The sequence below is a fragment of the Muscardinus avellanarius genome, assembly GCF_963383645.1.
Source record: "Muscardinus avellanarius genome assembly, chromosome: 20".
Taxonomy (NCBI): Eukaryota; Metazoa; Chordata; class Mammalia; order Rodentia; family Gliridae; genus Muscardinus; species Muscardinus avellanarius.
This window is the reverse complement of record NC_137806.1, coordinates 12759522-12775108: the sequence shown is the minus strand read 5'-3', so window position 1 is coordinate 12775108 and position 15587 is coordinate 12759522.

The window sequence follows — 15587 nt, the reverse complement described above, 5'->3', positions numbered from 1 at the left end:
TGAGTGCACTCTGGGGACTTCTTTCTTTCATTTTTCTTTTTTAGTACCGGGAGTTGAAACCAGAGGCTTTCTACTTCCGAGCTATACCCCCAGCCCTGTTTTATTTTTCTGTTTTGTTTTGTTTTTAATTTTGAAACAGGGTCTCGCTAAGTTGCTGAGAGGCTCACTAACTTGCTGAAGCTGTCCTCGAACCTGCAATCCTCCTGTCTCAGCCCCCTAAATATACTGGGATTACAGATATACGCCGCCTCACTTAGCTAGGGAACTTTCTCATTCTGCTAGTCCACTGAACTGTCTATATCCTTCTCAATGGTCTACTGTTTCTCTTTCTTTCTTTTGTGATACTGGGGATTGAATCCAGGGGCTTCCTACTTCCAAGATAAAGCCTCAGCCCTTTTTATCTTGAATCAGGGCCTCCCTAGAGTGCTGAGGCTGGCCTCACACCTCCCATCCTCCTGCCTCAGCCTCCCAAGTGCGGGGATTAGGGGGTGCGCCTGCACCCAGCTCAGTGGTCGACCTTAGTGGCAGTGGGGTGAGTGCGTGCACCGTGTCTTGGCAGCGAGTTCTAGGTGGGCCCGGGAAGGCAGGGGCCGCCAACCTTCCATGAGTCCGCGCGTGCTTTCTCCTGCCGCACTTGCTCATGGTTGACACATCTGCAAACACCGCTTTGCTTCTCCCCGTTTTCTTCTTTATTTCTCCTGCATAAAATATAACACCGGAGTGAGCCATCGCCACGCTCATTTTAAAAGGTTAAGGTCTCTCGAACGAGGCCAGGAGGAATAGTCTGATTTCAATAGTCAAATAAACCAAACGGCACAGAAAGCTGGAAACGGGACGTCGTCTTTTTCAGTCTTGTCAGCTTATTACTCAATATCTTTATCTTCCTAAGAGGGAAAAATCACAAGACCCGAAGGATGTGTCATTTCTGAGATGTTTTATTTTGCAGTGCTAGGGGCCGCACCAGGGCAGTCCGCTCTGAGCTGCAGCGCTTTCTTCTTTCTGCTCATGCTCCTGTGGCGAGTCTCAGCCCCATCGCCAGGCGGCCCTAGCCATGGCGGCAGGTGCACAGCGCGCAGCCCCCATGCAGGCCGCGGCTGGCAGTGGAGCCCTCACACAGGCAGCGAGTGTGCGCGGAGGCCATTCCTGCACTGGCGCTCCCTCCCCAAGCCCCTTTCCCTGGCCCCTCCCTGTCCAGTCGGGTTGCTCCTCCATTAACTGAAGTCCCTCTGATACCCTTATTACTTCCTAGCTTCTGCCTAGAAAAGAACCAATCTTTTTTTTTTTTTTTTGCTTTGTTTTGAAACAGGGTCCTGCTAGGTTGCTGAGTCTCACTACTTGCTGAGGCTGTCCTCCAACCTGCCATCCTCCTGTCTCAGCCTCCCAAGTAATAGGATTCTAGGTGTGCACCACCATGTCTGGCTCTGAAATTACTTTTTTTTCTTGAGGTACTGGGGATGGAACCCAGAGGCACTCTACCTCTCAGCTACACAGCCGCCCTTTTTTAATTTTGAAGCAAGGTCTCACTAAGTTGCAGAGGGCCTCACTAAGTTGCTGAGGCTGACCTCGAAACTGCGACCCTCCTGTCTCAGCCTCTCAAGTTCTGGGATTACAAATGTGTGCCACTGCGCCAGGCACCGAGATGACTTTTCATGGTGAGACCTAATACATGCCTCAAGTAGCTCAGTTATCACGCTATTTGGTGTAGAGGGATGGAGTTCAAGGGACTGATCCCAGGGTGTTCTACCCTCAAGGTCCACTCCCAGGCCTTCTACATTTTTTATTATGAAACAGGGTCTCACTAAATTGCTGAGGGTCTTGAGCCTCCCGCCTACGTCTCCCAAGTTACGGGTGCCCAGCTCGCCCAGGCAGCGGCTCTACGTCATTGATTTTTGGGTCTGGTTTTGTTTCCTGCAGACCAGCTCTACTTTCAAAGATCACTTAATATAATACGCCATTTGCTTACAATTCACTCAATTGTAACATACTGCTTTTTATGCTTTTCATTTACTTTAAATTCAAACTTGAGTTCTATCAAAACCTTTTTTTGGTTGTTGTTTTTGGTTTGGGGATTGGATACAGGGACATTCTACCTCTGAGCTACATCCCTACCCCTTTTTCTTTTTTGTTTTGAAACAGGGCCTAAGTTTTTCTTATTTATGTATCTATATTTACTTATTTGCAGTTCTGGGTATTAGACTCAGGAGCACTCTACCTCTAAGCCATATACCCTCAGCCCTCTTTTTATTCTTTTTTTTTTTTTTTTTTTTGGTACTGAGGATTGAACCCAGGAGCATTCTACCCCCAAGCTACACCAGCGCCTATTTTTTATTCTTTATTTTGAAACAGGGTCTCATTACATTACATTGCAGAGGGCCTCACTAAGTAGCTAAGGCTGGCCTTGAACCTGTGATCCTTCTGTCTCAGTCTCTCAAGTACTGAGATTACAAGCATGCGCCACCATGCCCAGTGATATATATATATATATATATATTTTTTTTTTTTTTTTGGTGGTACTGGGGTTCCTGGAAACCCTTCTACCACCGGGCTACACTTCCAGACCTATTTTATATTTTTATTTAGAAACAGGGTCTCTTAAGCCAGCAAGGCTGGCTTCGAACCAGCGCAATCCTCCTGTCTCCGCCTCCCAAGTATGGGGATTACAAGCGTGCCCACCACGCCTGGCAACAGTAATATTTGAAACAGCATCTCACTAAGTTGCAGAGACTCACTAAATTGCTAAGCTGCCCTTAAACAAGGATCCTCCTGTCTCAGCCTCTCAAATCCTAGGATTGCAAGTGTGTGCCACCATGCCTGGCCTAAAAAAAACTTTTTTAAAAATTAAATTTCCCTTTCAGTTCCATTTTCTCTGGCCCACACTGCAGTTCTCCCCAACTTTGCAGCCCAGCCTCCTCTAGGCACCTGCCTGGGCCAGGCCAGCCCTACTTGATGATGCTGGACTCTCGCCTTAAGCCTACACCTCTCCTGAGCTCCGCCTGTAGAATCTACCCCCTTGCTTAAAGGTCCGCCGCAGATCCTCAAACGGAAGAGATTCGGAACTAAGCCTCCTTCATCCTTCCTGCCCCTCTCCCTGTCCCCGCCCCTCTCCCTGTCCCCGCCCCTCTCCCGAGCATTACTCTGCCTCTAAGCAACACCCCAGGCTGCATGGACTTTCTAACATTTTGAGCAGGGCAGTACTTGGGAGGCGGAGGCAAGATGACAGCTCAAAGCAGCCTCACCCAGTGAGACTCAGCAATGTAGTGAGACCCTATTCCAAATGAAATAGGCCCAGGGTGTAGCCCAGAGGTAGAAAAGCCTGGGTTCCATCCCCAGCACACACACACACACACACACACACACACACACACACACACACACTCCACCAGGGCCTGTCTGGGCCTCCCCAGTGCTGGGATTCCAGCCCTGGCACCTGGCTGCGCTCTCCCCTGGCTGTACCCTTGGCCCCTCCCTCCCTTCACACCCACCTCCCGCACTGGCCTGGAGTGTGAACCACTTGAGTGTGAACCTGAGCACACTCACTTTCTGGCGTGTGATGAGGGGTAGAGGGGCAGTTCCTCGGTACTTTGGTACTCTCCCTGTCAAACGCCCCGGGCAGAGACAGATGAAGGGCGCGTCTTACTCTGGCCCAGTCCTGCTACCTCCAAACACATCCTGCTTCTGCTCAGTGCTACCGTGGTCCTCGGCAGACCCTGATCTGTGGTGCGTGTGCGCACGCGCCCAAATGGGGTACTGAGGATTATACCTAGGTGCATTCTATCTCCAAAACATACCTCCAGCTTTCAGTTTTTACTTTTTTTAGTGGTCCTGGGGATTGAACCAGGGGCATTCTACCTCCAACCTATCTCTACCCCCCAGCCCCTTTTTTATCTGGAAACAGGGTCTTGCTAGGTTGGTGAGGGCTTCGCTAAATTGCTGAGGCTGACTTCGAACCTGTGCCCAGCTTTTTGTTTTGGTATTGGGGATTGAGCCCAGGGGCATTCTACCTCAGCCACACCCCCAGTCCTTTTTATTGTGAAACAAGGTCTTGCCAAGTTGCTGAGGCTGGCCTTGAACCTGAGCGCCTCCTGCCTCAGCCTTCCAGGTACTAACATTACAGGTGTGCTACCTCCCTGGCGCTCATGCGGATCATCTCGTGATATAATGGAAGCAGTAACGACACCTTTTGTGTGTGTGAGGTACCAGGTGTTGAACAGAGACATTCTACCTTCCAGCTACACCCCCAGCAGGGTGTTCTTTTGGAAACAGGCTCTCACTAGGTTTCTGCGAGTCTCACTACTTGCTGAGGTTGTCTTGGAACCTGCAATCTGCCTGTCTCGGCCTCAGGCATACAGGGATTACAGGCATCTGCCGCCAGGCTCAGCTTAACAGCCTCCTCCATACGTACTTGGTCTCTCCCTATATTTACTGCACTTCAAACCTCCACTAACCTGCTCTAAATGCAAGCAGCTCTTCCCTCACTTAAAAACCCTCACCTGGTACAGTGGCGCATGCCTGTCAGCCCAGTTTCAAAATAAAAATAAAACAGGGCTGGGGTGTAGCTTGGAGGTAGAATGGCCCTGGGTTCAATCTCCAGTACCACAAAAATAAAAGCCTCCGTGGTTCTCCTGACCCTGAGGACAAAATCCCAATTCTGCACATTCCACCTTGAGCCCGCTGCAGTCTGTGTAAAAGCACTCCAGGGGGACGGAGTGGACTCCCTCTAGGGCCTCAGCATCCAGGGTTCAAATTGTCTCTGGATTTGTAGAGCAGCGGCCCCAGCTTTCTTCAGTGTCAACTGTGCATTCTTCTGAAGAACCCGTTTTCTATACTATTGACGTCATCTCCAGTTTGCATGTAAGGTCTCAGAACATGCTTTTATTGGGTAGACAGGGTGGAAGCCAGCACCCAGCGGACTGACCGGGGTACAAGCTCAGCTGTCCAGTGTGTTCTCATTATGAGCTTAATGTAACCTAGAAACATTCCAGTTAGCCAGGTGTGGTGAACCAAGCCTGCAATTCCTGTACTTTGGGAGACTGAGACAAGAGGATCACAGCTTCGAAGCCAGCCTCAGCAACTTAATGAGGCTCTCAAGAACTTAGCAAGACCTGTTTTAAAATAAAAATACAATAGGGCTGGGGGTGTAGCTTGGAGGTAGAATGCCCCTTGGTTCAATCCCTAATACCACCAAAAGTAAAAATCCGCTGGGTGTGGTGGCGCATGCTTGTAATCCCAGTACTTGGGAGGCTGAGCCAGGAGGATTGCAGACTCATGGCCAATCTCGGCTACTTAGCGAAGCCCTCTGCAACTTGGTAAGACCCTGTTTCAAAATAAAAGAATAAAATAGTGCTGGGGGTGTAACTTGGGAGGTAGAATGCCCTTGAGTTCCATCCCCAGTTCTGCAAAAATAAATAAGATAAAAATACAAAAATGAAATCTGCACACTATGCACTGAGATAGTATTTGCAAGACAGTTAAAAAAAAAAAAAAAGACAAACACATTCCCAAATAGTGCAATTAGCACAGCCAAAAAAGGAAAACATGTGGAATCAGAGGCTGCACACCCTGCCGAGTGTGGTAGTGCTCACTCCTGTAACCCAGTACTTGGGAGGCCGAGAGAGGTGGATGGTTCAAGACCAGTCTCAGCAACATAGAGTGCTTCAAAACAAAAATAATACGGGCTGGGAGCATAGCTCAGAGGCTCCTGGGTTCCATCCCCAGTACTGAAAAAAATAAATAAAATCAAATAAAATAAAAAGCTCTAAAGCCAGGAACAGTGATGCATAAAGCCAGGAACTGGGGATGCATACCTGTATCCCCAGTACTTGGGAGGCTGAGACAAAAGGATGGCAGGTTTTAGGACAGCTTCAGCAAGTCGTGAGACTCTCATCAATCTAGCATGACCCTGTTTCAAAATATAAAATAGGAGCCAGGCGCCGTGGCACACGCTCGTAATCCCAGCATTTGGGAGGCTGAGACTAGAGGATCGCGGTTCGCGGACAGCCTCAGCTACTTAGTGAGGCCCTCTGCAACTCAGTGAGACCTGGTTTAAAACTAAAGAATAAAAAATAGGGCAGGGGCTGTAGCTCAGAGGTCAAATACCCCTTGGTTCCATCCCCAGGCCCGCAAAAAAAAAAAAAAAAAAAAAAAATAGGGCAGGGGATGTAGCTCAGCAGTCAATTAGGTTCCATCCCCAGACACCCCCCCAAAAAAAATACACACACACACACACACACACACACACACACACACACACACACACACACATATATAGGCTAGGGGTGTACTTCGGAGGTTGAATGCCCCTGGGTTCAATTCCCAGTACCAAAAAAATAAATAAGTAGATGAATAAATAAGGATCCAGGCGTTGTGATACATACCTGTAAACCCAGTTTTTGGGAAGCTGAGATAGGAGGATCAAAGGTTCAAGGCCAGCCTCAGCAACTTAGTGAAGTTGTTTCCAAATATAAAATAAAATTGGTCTGGGTCTGTAGCTCAGAAGTAGAATGCCCCTGGGTTTAAGCCTGCCACCACAAAAATTAAAAAAGGGCTGGGGATTAGCTCAGTGGTAGAGCACTCCTGGGTTCTAAAAATTAAGGGGGCGCACACCTGATATCTAGTACTTAGGAGGCTGAGACAGGAGGATCACAGGTTTAAAGCCAGACTCAGCTGAGACTGTTTCAAACTAAAAACAAAGCCAGGCATGATGGAGCATGCTTGTAATCCCAGTACCTGGGAAGCTTAGACAGGATTGCAGGTTCAAAGCCAGTCCTGGCAACTTAGCGAGGCTCTCAGCAACCTAGAGAGACCTTTATTTCCAAATAAGAAATAAGAAAATTGACCTGAGGGTGTACCTTAGAGCTAAAATACCTCTGGGTAAAATCCCCAGTGTCACACACACCAAAAAAAAAAGAAAAAAAATTACATATATATGGTTGGGGTGTAGCTTAGAGGTACAATGCCCCTGGGTTCAAACTCCAGCATCACACTATAGCTTTTGCACTGTTGAGTTTTAAGAAGTCATTCTAAGCCAGATGTGATGGCAGATGCTTGTAATCAAGTACTTGGGAGGCCGAGACAGGAGGATCACAGGTTCGTGGCCAGCCTCAGCTACTTAGTGACGACCTCTGCATCTTAGTGAGCCCCTGTTTCAAAATAAAAAACAAAACAGGGCTGGGATCGTAGCTCTGAGGTAGAATGTTTCAACTAGAAAGTTCAATTTTCTGGTCCAACACTTACCTGTAGCGAAGATGAAGTTGGGGAGAAAGAGGCTCAGCAATGTCTGTATCGGTAAAGACTGGTCAGGATTCCTTATAAATAATAAGTCATCTGAAACCCTCCCCTCCTTTTCGTAGGCAGATTTTGCGCTTTAATCCTGTAGTACGCCGACTGGGTCACACACTACCCCCCAGTCTATTTATTACCTCCGGCGTGTGGAGTTCATCCCATTAGTAGCAGCAAGTCTCAGGAACATTGGGGACAGTGCAAGAAACAAAAAGACTAAGAAGCTCCTCTGTATTTACACATTTAATAGAAATTTATTTGTATAGTCTTACAAAAATACGTCCACAAAACAGCTGGTAATTACGACTTTACACTCACCAAAATGATTCCATGCAAACCAGCAGGTCAGAGAAGGCTTTTGTTACACTGGTGTCTACAGAGTCCCCCATCCAGTCATTGCCAATGTTCATATTCCAATACACTGCTTACTTATCCAGGATGAAAAGCATCTAAATACCTTTCTCAAAGTAGTTCTTTAAACATCAGTGTCTACACTTAGTATTTACTGTCAAAACACTTGTGGCTTGGAAATGTGCATCCCCTTGAGTTTGTAAAAGGGTTACAATTTAAAGACGACTGTAACTTACAAAGGGAACCACACTTGCTATCCCAAAGGAGGATCCAGGCTAAGAGGAAATGTGCTATGAACAGGAAACGGGAACGCGTCTTCCGGGTCATCTAGCACAGCGTTCCTACCGGGTCGACGGGTCTCCGGGCTTCCAGGTTTTCTTAGTTTCTAGGGAGGGTGGACGGTCCCGCAGGCCGCTGAAGCCGAGAAGCGCAGCTTTATGCAGTCACCTAGTCAGTCAGTCAGCTGCGCCGGGAGGAGGGTCTTGCAGGTTTTTGTTGGTGTTGGTGCTGAGGATCGAACCCAGGGCATCCCACCTCTGAGCTGCACCTTCAGCCCTTTTCACGTTTTCTTTTGGAACAGGATCTGTTGCCCAGTCAAGCTAAATTGCTGAGGCTGGCCCAGAACCTGCGATCCTCCTGTCTCAACCTCCCAAGTACTGGGATTACAGGCGTGCGCCACCAAGCTCGGCCGGCTCTTTCAGTTTTAATCAGACTTTCAGGTTGGTCGTGTAATTTATTTAATTTTTTTTCTTTTTTAGTGGTATTGGGGATTGAACCCAGCGGCGTTCCATCTCCAAAGTACAGCCTTAATTATTTACCGCGGTACTGGGGTTTGAACTACGGGCATTCTACTCCGAGCTACATCCCCAGATCTACCTTTTAATTCTTTACTTTGAAGCAGGGTCTCACTAAGCTGCGGAGGGCCTAAGAAGCCCAGGGTGGCCGCGAACCTGCAATTCCCCGGTCTCCGCCTCCCAAGCACTGAGAGTACAAGCGTGCGGCCGTCCGCCCGGCTCCCCGGCACCATTTACGTCTCTGTGAACCTGGGTCTCCCCAAGTGGCCGAGGCGGGCCTCCAGCCTGCGATCCCGCCGTCTGCGCCTCCCGGGGGGATCGAGGCCCCGGCTCCGTCTGGAGTCGGCTTCGGGCCGGGCGGCCCGGCGGGGCTCCCGGGCATCCCGCCGGCCGCCGCCCGGCCGCCGTCCCGCCCGGCCACTTACCCGCCGCGGTGCTTTACGTAGCGGGCTCGTCACTGCGTACGGCCGCCCCACGTCAGCGCCGATCCGGACCGCGACCGACCCAGCGCAGCCGCCGCCTCGGGACGCCGCGGAAGCACCGGCCCCAGCGCTGCCCGCGGGCGCCGGCGGCCGCGAGCGCAACACCCAACAATTAGATGGAACGGGCGGGGCGGGGCCTCGGGCGGAAGCGCACTCTCCTGGGGGCGGGGCCTCGGGCGGAGGCGGCACTCTCCTGGGGGCGGAGCCTCGGGCGGAGGCGGCTCTCTTCTGAGGGCGGGGCCCTGGGACGGAAGCGGAACTCTCCTGGGGGCGGAGCCTCAGACGTGAGGCGGAACTATCGTGGGGGCGGGGCCTCGGTGGAAAAGGGAACCGGCCACAGGGGCAGGGCCTCGGGTGCTTAAGCATCCTCAGAGGGCGGGGCCTAGTAGTTGTAAAGGGAACCGGCCGGAAGGCGGGGCCTCAGGAGCGGAAGCAGAACTATCCTGGGGGCGGGGTCTCAGAAGTTGGAAAGAAAATAGGTCCAGGGGCGGAGTCTCACGTGCGGAAGCGGAACTATCCTGGGAGTGCGGCATCAGGGTAGGAAAGGGAACAGACCCAGGGGCGGGGCCTCAGTGCGGAAGCGGAATTACTAAAGGGGCGGGGCCTCAAGGTTTAGGAACGGGAACGGGCCTGGGGGCGGGCCTCAGGTGCGGAAGCGGAATTCTGGGGTTTTTAGGGGGGCGCGGGGGCGGAGCCTCAGGCGCGGAAGCGGAACTACTCTGGGGGCGGGGCCTCAGGGCTGGAAGGCGCGTAGCGGGGCCTAGGGTTGGCCTGGACGAGCTGGGCGGGCCGGAACCGGAAGCTGCCCGTGAGCGTGCGCCGGAGCCGGTTACTGCGAGCGGGCTAACGGCCGTCCGCGGCCGAGGCGTTTCTGGCGCTTCCTTCCCGAGCCTCAAGGCGCGGTGCTGGCGGAGGGCGGCCGCCCCGGCCTGATGCCGCTAGAGCGGCGTCCCTGCCCCAGCCGGCCGCGGGTCGATCCAGCCCGCTTCCAGCTGCAGCCTCCTCTCCGCAGCCTGGTGCGCGTCCGTGTCGCGGGGAATGATGGAGGCAGCAGGTCTTTTGGTATAAAGCAAAAAAGAAATAAAGAGCTGCCTATAAAGGGTGGACGTCCTGAGCTTTCTCGGCAGCGGAAGGTTTCTGCCTTCTACCCTGACGGTTTGCAACTATCACCTGTTGTAAACTGGCACCTGTTTAAACATTTTTCTTTTTTTGGTGGAACTAAGGATTGAACCCAAGGATATCCTAATTCCAAAGCTACATTCCTAGCCGGACTTTATTTTTATTTTCAAAGTCTCGCTAGGTGGATGAAAGACTGTTTCCTGAGGCTGCTCTAGAACCTGCTGAGGCTGCTCTAGAACCTGTGGTCCTCCTGTCTCAGCTTCCCAAGTACTGAGTGTGCGCACCAGCATATATATATATATATATATATATATATATATATATATATATACACTCCATAGGCTGAAGCAGGAGGATCACAAGTTTAAGGCCAACCGAGGCAATTTAGGGAGGCCCTGTCTCAAAAAGGCTGGGATGGGAGCCGGGCGTGGTGGCGCACGCTTGTAATCCCCGCGCTTGGGAGGCTGAGACAGGAGGATCACGCAGGTTCGAAGTCAGCCTCAGCTACTTAGGCTCTCAACAACTTAGTGAGACCCTGTTTCCAAATAAAAATTATAAAATGGGTCTGGGAGTATAGCCCGGAGGTAGAAAGCTTCTGGGTTCCACCCCCAGTACCACCAAAAAAAAAAAAAAAAGGCTGGGATGGAGGTCTGTAGAGCGCCCCTGAGTTCCATCCCCTCCTCCCCCAAGAAATCCTTATGCAGTAAGAATCTGTTAGGCAAAGGCCTCGGAGTGCACTGTGGAGGCTCACTCAGCGTGCACTTGAGAGCGAATGTCCTGATGAGCCCTTTTTTTCATAATGAACCCTTGAGAATAGGCTAGGCACGGTGGAGTAGGGGGTTCGCCATAGCAGGCGACGTAGGCTAGTTTATTTTGGCTGCTATAGCAAATCACCATGAACTTAGTGGCTTCAGACAACACAAATACTCTCTTAGGGTTCTACAGGTCCAGAATCTGACGGGTCCCAGTGGGCTACAGTGGGCTGGCTCAGGAGGCCCAGCGCCTTGCTCGGTTCATTTCTAGAGGCCGCCCAGCTCCCTTGGTCCTGGCCCTTTTCTCCGTCTGCGGGCCAGCAGCCTCTCGCCATCCCTCTCACCTCCCACTTCCGCTAAGAACGCGCTCTGCCGTTACACTGGATCCACCCGACCACCAGGATGACCCCTCAGAGCCAGGCGCTTAGCAGTCTGAATACCATTTACAATTTTTTTTTGAACTGAAGATTGAACCCAGAGATATTCCACTTCCCAGGCATACCTCCTGCCACTACTACTTCCCTCTTTTTTGAAAACAGAGGCTGTTGGGGCCCACTCGGCAGGACCGAGGTGGCACCCAGGCTTGTTGCCAGCGTGGACTCAAGATGGCGCCTGGGCTTGCAGCCAAGTCACGAGGCTCACGAGGCTGGCGGTGCCCTGAGCCTGCGCAGTGAGCCCTATCAGGCGCCTTACGGATAATTAGTGACGCAACGCCTCGTGCTACCACCTGCCCGCCCAGGAGAAGGTTAAAAAGCGCGCATGCCCTAGCGGGGGGAAGGAGCTAAGAGGGGAGGAGAAGGAGCTAAGAGAAGGAGAAAGAGAGAAGAGGGTTGGTGGACAGGAAGAGCAGTTTCTTGGCGGACTGCTCCGGGCTCCGAGCTGGGACGGACATGTTCACAAAGCCACCACTGTGACCGGTGTGTGCTGCAGCAGAGACGTAGAGTGCCACGGAGGAGGGTTGGTGGAGTGATGAGGGAGAGGATAGAAGACTGATGTTGTTTTTACCTGAGAGGGCGTTGAGAGAGCATTAAAGAGGAACGGGAACTGTATAAGAACCTGGGGTAATAAAACTGCTTGAGGAAGATCGTGAAAGAGTCGTCACTGCGCGCGACAAGAGGCTTGCTAAATTGCTGAGTTTGGCCTTGAACTTGCGATTCTCCTGTCCCAGTCTTCCAAGAACTGGGGTTACAGGTGTGTACCTCCATGTCCACTCCATTTGTAATGATTTCTCTTTACTACCTTAATCTAACACATTCACAGGCTCCAGGGATTAGGATGTGGACGTGTGTGTGCGCGCGCGCGCAGAGGAAGGGAAATTTGTTATTTTGGTCACCCCACCGCCTCAGTGAAAGATTCCAGAAAGAAACTTGAACCCTTGTAACAAATCCCTGTCTTCCAGGGACATCCCTCGCAAATAATTCACATTAGAAATGCCTTTTTTTGCCGGGCGTGGTGGCGCACGCTTGTAATCCCCGCACTTGGGGGGCAGAGAAAGGATGGCGCAGGTTCGAAGCCAGCCACCCACACTGGCTTAGGAGGCCCTGTTTCCAAATTTAAAAAAATGTAAAAATAGGTCTGGGAGTGTAGCCCGGAGGTAGAAGGGCTTCCAGGAACCCTAGTACCACCAAAAAAAAAAAGGCCTTTTTTTTTTTTTTTTTTTTTTTTTTGCGGTGCTGAGGATAGAAACCAGGAGCATTCTGCATCAGAGCTATACCCCCAGCCCTAATTTTTTATTCTTTATATTTCAAACAGGGTCTCACTGAGTTGCAAAGGGCCTCACTAAGTAGCTAAGGCTGGCTTGGAACCTGCGCAATCCTCGGGTCTCAGCCTCCCAAGGACTAGGATTACAAGCCTGCGCCACCACGCCTGGCTGGCCAATTTTTTAAAAAGCCAATGACTAGCCAGGCGCGGTGGCGCACACTGTAATCCACGCTTGGGAGGTGGAGACAGGAGGATCGCACAGGATCCAAGCCAGCCACGCTGGCTTAAGAGACCCTGTCTCCAAAATAAAAAATATAAAAATGGGTCTGGGAGTGTAGCCCGGAGGTAGAAGGGTTTCCAGGAACCCCAGTACCACCACCACAAAAAAAAAAAAAAAAAAAAAAAAGCCAGTTACTGGAGCCAGGCAAGGTGGCACACACTTGTAATCCCCGCGCTTGGGAGGCTGAGACAGGATCCACAGGTTCGAAGCCAGCCTCAGCTACTTAGTGAGGCTCTCAGCAACTTAGTAAGACCCTGTTTCCAAATAAAATATAAAATAGGTCTGGGAGTGTAACCCGGAGGTAGAAAGCCTCTGGGTTCCACCCCCACCCCAGTACCACACACACACACAAAAAAGCCAGTGACTGATTTTTTTATTTTTCAGTGTATTATTATTGTTGGTATTAGGCATTGAACCCAGCCATCATGCCTGGTTCAGTTTCTTATATGTACTGTAAGCATTATAATGAATTATTATTTACTTTTGTAGTACTGGGGATTGAACTCAGGGATGCTCTTCCACTGATCTACACCCCCAATCCTTTTATTATTTTTAGTTTTTTGTGGTATTGGGGATGAAACCCAGGGGCTTTCTACCTCTGGGCTACACTTCCAGACCTATTTTATATTGTATTTGGAAACAGGGTCTCACTAAGTTGCTGAGAGCCTCACTACGTAGCTGAGGCTGGCTTCGAACCTGTGCAATCCTCCTGTCGCAGCCTCCCAAGTGCGGGGATCACAAGCGTGCACCACCACGCCCGGCTCACCCTTTTATTTTGAAACAGGGTCTCACAAAGTTGCCTTGGCTGGCCTCAAATTTACAGTCCTTCTGCACACTGCCCCCTGTCACTGTGCTGAAAAGCAGGTGCCACCATGCCCAGCTATAATAAATTTATTTTTGTGGTTCTAGGGATTGAACCCAGGAGCATTCTACCTCTGAGCTACACCCACAGCCCTATTTTACTTTTTGCTTTGAAACAGGGTTTGACTAGGTTGATGAGAGCCTCAGTACTTGCTTGCGCTGTCCTCAAACCTGCAATCCTCCTCTCTCAGCCTCCCAAGTGCTGGGATTGCAGGTGAGCACCACCACACAGGGCCTTTGAGAAATTTAAAGTGGGATAAAGAAGAGCCACATAATTAGAGTATTTTGTACCGTTGACGGCTGTAGCATCAAAGTTTTCATAATTTAGACTCAATGTAGGATGTAGTCTAAAGCTATGCCTTGTTCAAATTTAATTTTTACCTGGGTATGATGGTACATGCCAGTAATCCTAGTACTTGGGAGGCTGAGACAGGAGGTTCTCAAGTTTGAGGCCAACCTCAGCACCTTAGTGACATCCTGTTATTTTTGAAAAAGGGTCTTACTCAGTTGCAGAGGGCTTCACTAAGTAGCTGAGGCTGTCAGTGAACCTGCAATCCTCCTGTCTAAGCCTTCCGAGTACTGGGATTACAAGCATGTGCCACCATGCCCGGCTTCAAGGGGAACTGTATCTAGAACAATTCTATCATAGAACAAGTGTTCACATCAGACAAAAAAAAAAAAATCGAAATTTCTTGTTTTCAAAATAGTTCCTAAATTGCCTTATTGCCAATATTGTACGTCAGTGTGTATATATTCTTTTTTTTTTTTTTTTGCAGTACTGGTGACAGAACCCAGGGGCATTCTACCTCCGAGCTACACCCCCAACCCTATTTTTTATTCTTTATTTTGAAGCAGAGTCTCACTGAGTTGCAGAGGGCCTCACTAAGTAGCTGAGGCTGTCTTCTCACCGTGATTCTCCTGTCTCAGCCTCCCAAATGCTGGAATTACGAGCGTGCGCCACCACGCCCAGCTTTCAGTGTTTATATATTCTTAATTATAAAACTTGGAATGTGCAGACTATCATATGAAACAAAGCAAAAATAGACACATGGCTTTACATCAAAATAAAAAAATTGTACAGAAAATGAAACAGGAGGTTGGAAGCCAGCAAGGTGCTCAACAGTTTAGCAAGGCTATGTTTCTAAATAAAATAGAGCTAGGCAAGCCAGGCGTGGTAGGCACGCTTCTGATCCCAGCATTCGGGAGGCTGAGACAGGAGGATCCGGGTTCGCGGACAGCCTCAGCTACTTGGGCCCTCCGCAAATTAGTGAGACCCTGTTTCAAAATAAAGAATAAAAAATAGGGCTGGGGGTGTAGCTCAGAGATAGCATGCCCCTGGTTCCCTCCCCAGTATCACACACACACTCAAAATAGAGCTGGAGCTGGAGGTGGGGCTGGGCAGGTAGAGTGCCCTGGCTTCAGCCTCAGCCACGCACAGGGACGGCAGAGGGACCGCACGACGGGAAGCACTTGCAGACCCTGCATACGATAAGAGTCACGACCAATAAATAGGGGCCAGGAGCAAGAGAGACATTTAAATGGGCCCAGAGCTTAGACGTTTCTTAAAAGAAGACAGGCAGATGGCCGACAGGTACAGGAAGAAAGCTCAGCATCAGTAGCAGCAGAAAAATGCAGATTTCAGCAAGAATAGCTTTTTTTTTAATCAACTTATAGCATTTATTTAATACTACATCAATTGCTGTGCTGTTTTCTTAATATTTATTCAATTAGCTAGTATTCAGTTATTTTAGCAATTTTTATATTTCTCTGTATACTTGAGTAAGTCACGTATTCTTAAACTTCTTCAGTGTAAGAAATTTTGAAATGTAATTGTGAGTATTAAATAGATTTCTATAGTTTGTAGAAAAGTTTTGACACATAGCTAGTACATGGTTACATACGCATGGGCTATTCATAGTGGGATGGTAAATATTTCACCAAGATATAGCATAGAGATTAAAGAAACAAC